Source organism: Grus americana, chromosome 5, assembly GCF_028858705.1.
Source record: "Grus americana isolate bGruAme1 chromosome 5, bGruAme1.mat, whole genome shotgun sequence".
Lineage (NCBI taxonomy): Eukaryota > Metazoa > Chordata > Aves > Gruiformes > Gruidae > Grus > Grus americana.
The window spans coordinates 24026668-24039548 of record NC_072856.1 but is presented as its reverse complement, the minus strand read 5'-3'; the positions used below and the strand labels follow the sequence as shown (position 1 = coordinate 24039548).

The 12881-nt window shown below is 39.8% G+C and overlaps 1 protein-coding gene across 12 annotated transcripts in view; it reads left to right on the top strand.

Annotated features, from left to right (window-relative positions):
- Positions 1–12881, top strand: part of LRRC4C (leucine rich repeat containing 4C) — a 564871-nt gene that overhangs the window by 452622 nt on the left and 99368 nt on the right. For 2 of the 12 annotated variants that reach the window (XM_054828457.1, XM_054828451.1), the window contains exon 1: positions 6619–8442. The exons of the other annotated variants lie outside the window; for them this stretch is intronic. The gene's annotated coding sequence lies outside the window, so the exon portion shown is untranslated. Of the gene's footprint in view, positions 1–6618; positions 8443–12881 lie in introns of those variants that run through there. 12 annotated transcript variants of the gene reach the window in all.

Sequence of the window (12881 nt, the reverse complement as noted above, 5' to 3'; positions counted from 1 at the left end):
ACCTAAATGATTCTATGATTTAGAAAACCAAATACATGTTAGATAGGGCATGAATGTAAAATTAAGGGCCATGCTCTATTCTCATCTACACCTGCATTAATCTGGAGAAACTCCACTGAAATTAAAGGAGTTATTTCTCCCTGTAGAGTGAATTTACAACAGTTTAATGTCAGTGGCACTCAGTCCTGGAAAGGACAGAATTTGTCTGGATTCAAATTCTAAGTCTGAAATTAGTGCCATAGGAAAATGGCAGGATTTGGGCCTTTTTTCTCAGGACAGTTTTAGAGTGAAAGCACTTGAAATTTTGTTCTCAGCCATTTTGTGAGTCAAATTTTTTAACCTTGAATAGAGTAACTAATTTCAGTTAAAAATTTTATAGGAAGTTGAAAAACATGACTATTGTCAAGAACTGGACATTGGAACAGAAAAATAGAACATCGTCATTATTATTATAAATAATAATGATAATAATAATAATAGCATTGCACAGCTTTTGTTCTTTGTCTTCATTAAAATCATGCTTGGAACTTGATTTTGTCATAGGATAGGGGTTTTGCCATGTACTTCTCCCTAATCTAGACTAATTAGTTTAAGTAAAAATTGGAATAGGATGTGAAAAAATAGTACTGAAGGGCTATATGTCTATTGTTACAGTAGAGATTGTGTGCCCTGTATTTCAGGGAACATATCTACAGTCTATTTCTAACCAAATGAGGGTGAGTTAACAGTGGGTTTGAACAAATGCATTTGTATGTGTGCATGTTGTGAGGAGCTGTTTGTGACTCAGAAACAGAAAAGGCTTGTCCTTCATTGTTTTGGGAATAACTGTAGCAAATAAGTTAGAGTGAAGATTAATGTTGATCTTCAAGATGCTCAAGATCAAGATCAAGAGCTTGGAATGGAAGTTAAAATTGAAAATCACATCTGTAAAATTTTGGTCTTATTTAAGTCAGCAGAAATTTTGTCATTGATCTCAATGAAAGCAGAATTATTCTGCTGGGTACAAAGGAAGCTTTTGCTTTTTTAAATATGTAGTTACTTTTGTGAATATGTGTATAATCTTAAGAGTAACACTCTAACTCTATTAAATGTTAGGTACCCTAAAGTCATGCTGCAACAAACTTAAAAGTGATTACCAACCTTAAAGAGTAAGCCCTTGATAGGGACATAATTTCATAAGTGATCTAACACCAGCTGTATATATACAGGCCTTAGTCAGAATTGTAATAGAACAGTCACAAGAGCAAAGTTAGGAAAAGTTTAACTTTTTTTTTTGCTAGCGCTTTATCTTTTTCATATTTTTTTCTTCCTCAACACAGCATTTGTTTTAGAAAAAAAATCTTCTCTGCTAGTTTGTATCTGAATGGTAGGCATGTAATTCTTCTAGGCACATAGGTGAATGAGAGATTCTGAGAGCAGATTAGAAAAAATATCTTTACTAAATAAGTATAAGGCTTCTTGCTTTCCTTCTATGTAAATACTTTTATGAACTATTAAGTTACAGAATCATAGAATAGCTGAGGGTGGAAGGAACCTCTGAAAGTCATCTGGTCCAACCCCACTGCTCAAGCAGGGCCTCCTAGAGTCAATTGCCCAGGGCCATGTCCAGATGGCTTCTGAATATCTCCAAGGGGGAAGACTCCATAAATGTCCTGGGCAACCTGTGCCAGTGCTAGGTCACAAAAAAGTGTTTCATAATGTTCAGAGGGAACCTCCTGTGTTTCAGTTTGCGCCCATTGCCTCCGGACCTGTCACTGAACACCACTGAGAAGAGCCAGGCTCCATCCTCTTGGCACCCTTCCTTCACGTATTTGTAGACATTAATAAGATTCCCCCTGAGCCTTCTCTTCTGCAAGCTAAACAGTTCCAGCTCTCTCAGCCTTTCCCCATAGGAGAGGTGCTCCAGTTCATCATCTTCGTGGCCCTTTGTTGGACTCTCTCCAGTCTGTCCATGTTTCTCTTGTACTGTGGAGCCTAGAACTGGACACAGTACTCCAGGTGTGGTCTCAAAAGTGCTGAGTAGAGGGGAAGGATCACCTCCCTTGACCTGCTGGCAATGCTTTGCCTAGTGCAGCCCAGGATACCATTAGCCTTCTTTGTAGCAAGGGCACATTGCTGGCTCATGTTCAGCTTGATGAATTGGTTGTCTCTGCCATAATGGAAACACTGACAATATGATATTCAGTTCCATAAGCAGAAATTCTAGAAAGTCTTTCTAGACAGTAGGTTGCTTTTTAGTGATGGATTGTTAAAATTGAAGATGAAAATTTGTAGAACTGTAGAAAAATCCTAAACTTGTCCTGTTAACCTGACTGGACAATGAATGTACAGAAGTTCTGAGAATATGGTTCCTTTCAAATGTAAACAATGAAAACCACCATTCAGTTCCATCCTTACCAGAAACAATAGATATCATGATATTATGAAGAGATGAGTTTATTGAACAGTCACTTAAACTTCTGTGTGCCAAAATCACATGTGCTGTGGTTTTACTCAGATTTTCCTGAAAGGAGCATATCTTTTCTTTTACTTCTTCCAAGCCTTTGTGACCCAATAGAAATTACCTACAAAACAAAATTTCTCATTAGAACTATAAACATCAGAACAAAAATATGTGAAAATTAATAAATGAAGCAGTATTATAGTCAGCTGATAATTTTGATGGTTATGCAACTCATTTTAGTGTTTTTTGTATTAAAAGAATTTAACAATAATCAGTGAAATCACACATACAGGAAAATATGTACCATAAGCTTTGATTGCCTTACAAAAATCACAGTCTCCTTGTGAGATTATGTATGACATATTTTATATAGTCTGAGATTTTTAGAATCTCTCTTAAATTCCTAAATTGATTAGCGAGCTTGATCCTAGATCCATGCAGTCAAAACTATGTTTGTCAGCATTTTTTGTTCCCTTTTGAAAGTAGTAAGCTGTAAGAGGATTCAAGTACCGTCTCCATATGCAAGCAGCTTCTTGTCAACAATGCTTAATAAAATAGAAAGAATAATATGTTCCACAACTTCCTGTATGATTTCTTCATGTTTATTTAAAAGGAAGGCAGGGCTGTCACTGACTTAGAACAACTTGAAACTGCTTCTTAGTTTACTTTATATACACAAAATGGTCTGGTTTCACTCTTTTCCTTAAACTTTGGTTATGCTTATTCAAGTTTCTCTACTCCTTTTGCTAGAGGTCAGAATTCTCTTTCCTTAGGGTTTAGTCATGTTTCTCTTCCACCGAATGACTGACAATTCTGAATTCTAGTCTTTTCCACTACTGTCTTCCAGTGCTAGTCACACACAGAACTTCAGTTCTTTAACTCACATCATCTGTCACAAAGGAAAATGTGTGTTATAACCTGTTGCTGTCCATGTTTGTTGTGTGCAGATTTGCTGGTATGTACATTTGAGTTTTGTTATCCTCCCATGCTCAGGATCAGGCAAGCTTGTCCCATTATGTGAAAAACAAAGTTCCCTTGCCAGTCTGTGTTTAGTTTTCTTCGTAGTGCACCCTTTTGACTCATGATGATCCTGGTCCATGAGAAGACCCAGGACCCAGTGACCTCCACTGCATGTTTGGGATTTTGTACCATAGCGGCAGTGACTCTTCTGCAAGCTGTATGCAGCACTGCCAGGGCAGCTCCCAGGCAGGGACATGACCAGGTTAACAGCTGCTCTGCACACTTCTTGTCCACATGAGTGTGCCCAGTGGTGGGGAATGGGCATGAAGGATAGCAATTCCCTAGTTTAGAAACTGAACAGAAGGCCTCGGGATATTTCCTGTGTCTCACCTTGTAAGTGCTTGTAAAACATTGCATCATGTGTATCATCCAAAGTTTTCCATGGTGCATTCATTTTGAATAGCAGCTCACCATGTTGGATAGCTTTTGTGAACTGATATGTAGGGAATTGTTTTTGTTGCCCAGAAAACCTGCAAAATAAAATATTGAAAGCAATATACAAGCAATATTGTTTGGAGGAAACAATATGCAATGTACTGCAGGTAAAAAGTCACACAAAGAATTCTGTCTGGCACTAATGATACCCTTTTAACATTTGATTAGTGAATGACTTATTGCGATAATACTAAAATATTTGGTTCTAATAGGTTTCACGCATAGGTTGCATGCACACTTGTAAAACAGATAATACAATTATATTTTTTATTTTGTTTAGTAAAAGGACATTCACCTTTTCATATAGCATGCAGTGTCATCTCATAAATATCACAAATTAGATTGCTTTAAAGTTATGTTCTAAGAAGCTAATCACTCTATCTTCTATGTTTAATTAGGTGATAACGTGTAATTGGTATATTAAAAATAACAAACTTTAAGAGAGAAGATTGTATCATAGCCTACAGCATATTACAGTCTTGATACTAACTTTGCATTTAGTCACATCTATGCCAGCAAATATATGATCTTTGTGTATAGATATATATGCACATTTGTTTAAGTACTGGCATCTGTTAGAAATCTGTGTTTTGATGTCATTTGAATGACATAAAAATACAAAATGTGCAGATTTCCATCAAAAGTGAAATATTACTTTGTATCTGCAGAGATATTGTGGTTATTGCAGATGTTTGTGTCTTACATTCTGATTAGATCCCCAACAGCTGTGTGTTTTCTGGTTTTAAAGCCCATATATTTGTTTAATTCTGTTATAGAAACCTTCACTTTTGCTTAAAGGCTCTTTAATATTAGCAGGAAAGTGTTCAGGCACTTTTTAAAGAAACAGTGGGGCAAACATATATTAGGCTGTCATGTTTTTGTCCTTCTGGGAAAAGGAACAACTTTGTGGGTTTTTTGGATTTTAAGTAGGAAAAAGACTCTCATAAGATATTTGTAGGCCCAAAATACATCATCAGCATCAATGAATCAGAAAGGAACAAAATAAGCTCACCAACTGAGAAAAAGATTGTTACTTGTCAGCAACTTCATCTCCTATCACACTTGCAGCCTTCTCCAAAAATCCCCAAAGTATTTTTTATCATTCTTGAAAGACTATTATGTTTGGGTTATTAATTATTACTACACACTCAGTCTTTCACCCATTGTAGGTAATTTGTGTTTGCCATTGATTTCAGTGATAGTAAGATCAGATGCTAAATGATCTAACAGTGATTTAGGACCTAGTTCCAGATGCTTAACTTATATCTGGTAGAACTTTCTCACCAGAAAGCCCGCTGAGTCAGTAGAATAAATCTGAAAGTCAATGTTAATGATTCAGTAAGTGTTATTTGACTGAACTCAGCTAGCTTATGGATTTTATAATTCTAAAAAAAACTTATAAAATGACATATAACTTAAAAATGTATTTTATTTTGTTTTCAAGTATTCTGGTTTCACACCAAAGTTGAAGGCTAAGTAAGGATACCAAAGATAACTTGGCTATTTGAGAGAGGACTGAGCAAAGAGCTAGCTATATTATTGCATGCATGGAAAAACGCAGAGTTACTGCTTAGTATATGAAGTTTGCTATAATTACCATGAAAGCGCCTGACTAATTCTTTTTTTGGGGTTGTGTGGAGGAGTTAGATCTATAAATAATCCCTTTCTGATTTTGAGAGAGACAAATGCCGGCACATACATCATCCATATTCTGTTTCCTTTGATCCTGGAGAGGGTAGCGTAACTAACTTTATACGTGCAAAGATTTCTGTAACATTTCTATTGAATTTAAGTCCCTGAAAAGACAAGACATAAGCCCAATTCTAAGCATTTTAGGTAACATGCATAAGTACATCTAACATGCCTCGGTAAGTAGATAACTACAGAACAAACGTGTCAGTACTTACTAGCCCAACTCAGGGAGTAAGTTTAGAAACCTCAGAAATGCTGGTCAGAAGTCATCCTAACCAAACTGTGGCAGATTTGATAGGTGAGTCTAGACATGGTACTGTCATGTTGTTGTCACTTAACAGCTCACTGGAGCCATCACTTAAACCCACTGAAACCTTGAAGCACTTCATAGGGCTTTTGGCCTGGAACGTCTGCCAAAACGGGGTTTTAGTTAACTTTTATGTGTATACAAATTTTAAACAAACATTTATTTCTGTAGTTAGAAAACAGATAGTTTTTCCATGCAAATTATTTCCACTGTTACATTTTTTTGCAAAGATAACTTTATACTTCATTTCCTTTTATTGTCATTCTTCTGCATCTGTGGCTAGAGTTGATACATGTGAATACTGGTTGTTCTGTACTTCTTTTGCAAAGACAACTTTATTCCTCATTTCTTTTTACTGTCATTCCCTCTTCTTCAGCGGCTAGGCTAGTACCTGTGAATACTGGTTGAGCTGTCAGAATCAGGCAGGCTTTTAAGAAAATGAGTTTTGACATTCCTTTCCTTAAGATGATCCCTTGTTTTTCAATTACTGCTTTCTGAGTTGGAGGTTTCTTAAGGCAACCCCGAGTTTGTTCCCAGACTGTCAACCAGGTGGCAGCAGTGCCACGTCAGAGCAGCTCTCATACCCTTTCCCTGACATCAAGTGTTAATGCAATTGACCAATCAGTGCTAAGATGATGGGAGGTAATTGGGTAATTGTATTTTACTGATCACAAGCAGAGAAGGGGGGGGGGGGGGGGGGAGAGAGAAAGAGGGGAGAAAACGGAAGGGGAGAAGGAGTGTAGCCAGAAAGACTGGCCCTGGGACATTTGCAAATCCTGGGGTGCCACTGAAAGGTGGGGAGTAAGAGAAAGCCAGAGCGATAGAAAGGCAGAGCTACTCCCATCAGCAACAACAGCAGCTGTCAGGATCTGGATATATACATACATGCGCACGTACATGCACACACAGGGAGAATTCAAGCTGAAGCTAATAGGAGGGAGGAAGGGTTTCGGCTGTGCAAAGGGCTATGCATGTCAGGGATGAAACTAAAAACTGAAAGAAGCGGCTGCTGTGCTCCTGGAAATGTGTCATCTGGTAAGGAAGGGAGGCAGGAAGGAAGAAAGAAAAGGGGGAAGATAACTGGCATGTGGAAGAAGATGGGAGACTAACTCACTGCTGCGCAGAAGGGAAATCCAACTTGTAGATCTGAACTACGCCAGGCTGAGCTTGGAAATGAGATCGGATCTGCACTGAAATAGAGAAAGGGAGGCAGAGACTGGAGAGCTTTTATCCTTCTTACTGTCTCTTTTTCCCTCTCTCTCCTCAAAGAAGAAATAGAAGTTTATCCGTCTCGGTGCTGCTGGATCTGTATAGCTGCTGGACAAAAGATGGAGCGGAAGCTGAAATGAAAAGCAAAGGGTGCTTGTGAAATTTACAGCTAAAAGGACAAATCACGCCTCCCCAGGCTTCTTTTGTGCCCCGTTGGGGGAGTTTTAACATCAGAAAGATTTTGAGAAGTGTGGGGGGCAAAGGGGAGAGTGGGCGTTAAAAACACCCGTCCCAAGTGTTTAAAAAATAACAAGGGGATGGATTTATTCTTGACAGCTGGTGGGAACCTTGAATTTTTCTCTACTCCCTCCCTCCTTCATTCCATTTAATGTGAGATTATGAAAATGCAGAGGAGTTGGAGGGAAGGCAAAAGGATATAACGTGGAGTTTGAAGCAAGGAGAGGGTGCTGATGCTGTGGATTGCTGGCTTCTTGCTGAAATCAAAAATCCAATTGCGCACTGGGTTGTGATTGGAAATCTAATCAGATCTTTGGAAAGGGGGGAGAGAAACTAAAAGTTTATTGTTTTGACAGACACAAATAAAAATTTAAATGCAATAGGAGATTCTTTTGTAAAGGAGTGTGGGGGTATAGGGAAAAAGAAGAATGGGAATCCCCGTTCTAATGTGGAGACACACGGATTGGATAATTGTTAGTGCAGCAAAGAAGGGGGAAGAAGAAAATTGCCTGGCAAGACCTGGATCTTAACAGTCACAACAAAATTACATTAAAAGAATACAGATGGAGGGTTGCTTAAAAAGAAATACAGCCCTTTCTGCTCTCCAGAGAAAAAACAAATAGTGAGCAATGGAGAGCAGTGGAGCCAGAGAGGCAGAAAACCTCAGAAAAAGGAAACTAGGCAAAGGATCCACAGTGGAATGAAAAGTTTCAGAAAGGAGAAGGACCATTCATCCTCTGCAAGGATTTTTGGGTTTTTTCCTGTTATTTTAAACCACTCTTCTCCAGTGAAGGCAAACATCAATGTTACCACTACAGCAATTTTAAGCAGAAAAGTTGAAAGCCACGGAGAAAATAAAGGACAGAGAAGAAGAAAGCAAAATTGCCGGAGGGGGAGAGTTCAGCAGTGTTGGGTTGGATTGTCACCTGTATGGACTGAAATTGTTGGGAAATTGCAATTGGATATCCTTTATTTTTATTTCCTTCCTTGTTTTTAATTTTGGCTTGGTTGCTGAAATGAAATAGTTTTCCTAACCCCTCCCCCACCCTGGTTTTTTGTAACCACTCGGATTTCCAGCTGGATAGTCTTTGAGGCTACAGTAAGTACGCTTTCCATTTTATTAATTTTTGGGAAAGGAAATATACCCCATTGTTTCTCTTCTTTCTTCCTTATACCTTTTTTCTTGGTCTTTTCCCTCATCTGAATAAACAATCTGACTGGATTTTGATAATGGCTGGAGGGGGGTGGTTGGGCAGGGAGAAGGGAAGGAATGAGGACAGAACTGAATTCTCACAGTAGCTCAAATGTTCAGTTAGTAAAACTCCTACCTTGGTAGGATGTTGCAGGCGCCTGCCTGTGTAGCTCTATAGCATTTGTGAATGCCCACTAGCAAAGAAATCTTTTGAGAAAGCCCCTGCAGTGAGTGGGGGGGCGGGTGCTGCCTGATTGCCCAGTCTGTACTAATGGATGCAAGTTGCATAGAATTGGATGCACGGAGGAGGTTTATTTATTTATTTGTTTATTTATTAACTGTTTAAAATAGAGAAAGGTTCTGATTTGAATGCTGGCATCTAGTCTAACATTGCAGATCAATATGGTGTATTAACAGGAAAATTTTATAATCGAGCAAGGAGGTGAAGGATTGCTTTTGGCGGGAATGGGGGGGGTGTAGGACAAGGGGTTTTACTGGGTTTTGAGGAGGCAGCTCTGAGAGAAATGGCATGTTTTACACTCCATTGCTAAGAAAAAGCAGTAACAGGCAGAGAGAGGACATTCTTCTATTGAAGGGGAGTTTAGGAAACTGCTGTACTAGCCACCCATGCCCTCCAGATCTCCTAGGAAATTCTTTGTGATTGTGGTGAATCCTTAGGCTCCCCTAGGACTTTCATGGCAGTTGAAGGAGATTTACTTTGATTGACAAGCAGTGAGAGGATACTGTGGTGTTAGGAGGTTTTTGTTATTATGCTGATAAAATAATAATAAAGTGGCTTGCAGATGGTGGGGTTCACAGATTAGTGATGATGTGTAACAGACCCGTAAATGTCTCTCCCTTCCTGGAGAAATGCGGTGTGGGGGTGTGGAATAAAGGCAGGATAACATGATATTTAAAATAGAGGGCCTTGTTTTCCTGTGGGGAAGAGTGCCACTTCTGTCCCCTCTCCTGGCATGACTGCTTAGCTTGTAGATAGGTAGTTTTCTTTCTTCCTTCCCCTTCTCCCTCACCTCTGCCCTCCTCAACCTTGGCCTTCACATGCAGAGGTTCCAGCTGACCGTATTAGTCAAAACTGGTGGAGAAGGAGAGAGAGAAACGGCTAATTAAATCAGCCATTGAACAGATATGGATATTTTTTGGCAGGCAAGGTGCAGAACTAGCTTTGCCACTCATTTTACTTTTCTCTAGCTGCAGTATTCTGGAGGAGGGGAAAGAAGGAAGGGATGGGAGAGGTGTTGGTAGAGCCAGATCTTAATTCTAACATTTTTTTCTGGCAGCATTTCCCTCTTCATAAGCTTCCTGTGTGAAACAACACAAACCAGAGCTCTAACTTCCCTGGATAAATACATAAATAAATATTAGCATCTCCTTTTTTCCCCCCTTTCTCCATTCACTAACATCACCACTGTTATTTTATGTAAACGTACTGAATCTTTCAGCATAATGGAAATGAGACCTTCTGTCTCTCAAATGTCCCCCATGCGCTTCTGTTTGGAGGTCATGCCTCTTAAACATTGGATACTTGTAAAGGATTAAGATTTAGGGTGCAATTCTGCTCCTAAGGAAATCTCTGGGAGTTTTTGTTTGGCCACGTGAACAAATTAGACCCTTTATGCTGTTGTGCTTAGAAAAAGGAAGCAGGCACAGCAAAAATTGTTCCTTCCAGCTCCAATTACTCTCATCTTTCTCAGTATAGCTAAATCGGTTTAGTATGAAGTGCTTTAGCCTCATTTATTTCTGTGGGCACATGTTTCCTGGTGGGACACTAAATAGGTAATAAGTTTGTCAGCATCTGAAAATAAGTGCAAAACTCTGTTCTCCATTCCTTCATGTATCATTATAAGTCTGTGCCCTAATGTGGGCTACACTTACATCAGCAGTTGCAGTAATAGAGCAGCTAAATTTATGTTAAGCTGCTGCTCAGTAATTACTGAAGGAAAAAGAAGCTGGCTAAGGAAAAGGCATCTCCAAGCTTTTCCCTGGATTGCTGTCAAGTGAACACATAAACAGAAAATTTGATAGAGCAATTCCAGTTTTTGACAATAGAAAGCTGCCATAGGTGCCTCATTCATTTTGCACAATAACTAGCAGGAGGATTTTCTTGATGCGATAAGCAAGCACTGGGAAAAGTTAGCCACCAGTTTGGGCTGAAATAGGCAAACCTTGTCAACATTAAAAAGCTAGGGATGCGTGTCTGCTTCTAAAGAGGCAACACTTTCACACTTCAGTGAATCATTCACTTAATATAGTAGCCAAAAGACACATGGAACAACCCAGAGTTTAACTCATTCAGTCTCATAATGGGAATGAGTATAGCATTTCTCAGCATTTGTGCTGGGGCTTATCCAGAGCCCAAAGGGGTGATCATAAAATAAATGGCCAAAAACATCAATCCAAACATCCAGTTAAATGAGGAGCAACAAATCTCCTCAGGCAGATGCAAGAGCTGGCTGTCTCTGCCACTTCCCTCACATGTGCCTGAGCACAGGTGTCTCATTCAGCAGCATATGCTGGTCCTGCAGGCTGTTTCCTCTTTGAACTATGGACAATCCTTTTGGTAATTGACCCCAGAGAACTGGGATTTTGGCGCTGTACAGGGAACCATTATGTGTATATTTAGGCACCAAATGCTTGTACAGAAGGAAAGAGAAAGCTGTATTGAAGGGTCCTGCTCCATTTGTTCTAATTGTTCTCCAGAGTTCAGAGATCACACATCTCAAACTTAAAGGTATTCTTGGCAAACTGTAGGTTAGTAATGCAAAGGGGTAGCTAGTCCATGTCTTTTCACATGTCAGGAATGATTTGCACTATCTAGAATAAGAGCAGGTTCAGTTTGCTGGAGTAGCAAATTTTGTGTCACAATATCACCCCACCTGATAGCACTGGCAAGTGAAAAATGGACTTTCAGATTGGGTGAGACCCAAGAAAGAATGCTCTAGATGTGAGCCAATACAAGCAATCATGTGGGACTGGAGGAAAAGAAAGGAATTCCCGAGGTGCTGTCATGGCTTCCTACAGAAAGACTAAAAAGCTATCTCCCATTTGATATGAAGGTTCTTGCTGTAGCAATATGAGACAGGAAGATTTTGAATGGAGTGCGCGACAGGATTTTAGCCCATTTTGAGAGAGCTTGGTGCTGGTGAAAACTCACAAGCCAAGCTATCCAAGAGTGAAGTCACAGTATATTCCCTGAAGGAGTACATTGTGCACAGCAGCAATGTGTGAGAGCATCCATCTCGGTCTTGCCAGGGTGCCTTCCCTTTGGCTTGCAGATATGCCATTGTTTCTGATTGCTAGTGAGGGGAACGAGAAGAGAGAGAGAGAGAAGGGTGCTGGAATTAGTGCCGCTTGCAGTCTGGGATGAAAATTACTCTGAAGAAATGCAATTAGCACCTACCAAGTCATTTCTAGAGTAGTCAAGCTGACTGGGATTTGGGATACTATTAGCAGAGGCGCTCTTTCTGCATATCCGTCCACCTCCTTGCCAGCTGCTCTCTGAAAATCACAGTGAAAAACAAGCCTCCTTCAGTTATAAAGTGCTGCCCCCACAGGACAACCCAGATGAGAAGGATTTAGTAATAGGAGCCATGGTGGTCTGGAAGGCAGCCTTGCAGCATGCTTGAGTCTAGCAGCATGGGCTGCCCTTAGAAAGGATCCTGCCTCCGCTTTCCTGTCATGGCAGAAGACATTGGGGCTTGGCTTGTGACATTTTGTAGTGGTTTATTTAATGATAAACCTGTCATTTAGCCGTACTATCACAGTCATTTTTTTTCTCTTGGGGGACAGAAGAGGGTAGATGAGTGTGCCAGTGGTGTGTTTTAATTGCATATTCACAAACTGCAGTACATGGAACTGAATTAATGTGTAGTTCCTGGTAGGGGGTCTGGATACTTTGCTATCTGTTAGAGGAAAAGGCAAAAATCAGACGCTTGTGCATGTACACAATAAAAGAGAATCAGGATTTACATTTGGTATCCAAGGAAGTGAGAGCAGAATCCTGCAGTGCTTTCTGTTCATTGTTTAAATGTTGCCATAGCAATATCTCAGGGCACAAGTTACATGTTTTCCACTTCTGGAGTTGAGCTTTTCTTCCCTCTCACTCTCTCTGTTTTTCTCTCTCTTGGTATATACAAAAACCAGGGGTATCTCCACAGAACTTTGCACAATAACAGGAAAAGGTGTTCGAAGGCCGCATTATCTGTTTGCATATGTCTGTCTGTTCTTCCTCGTCATTTGCTAATATGTTGGAAATCCAATTAGGAGGAAATTGTTGGATAGAAGTGGAGTGTGAGGCTCTTGTTGTTAGGACATTGAGCATATTACAA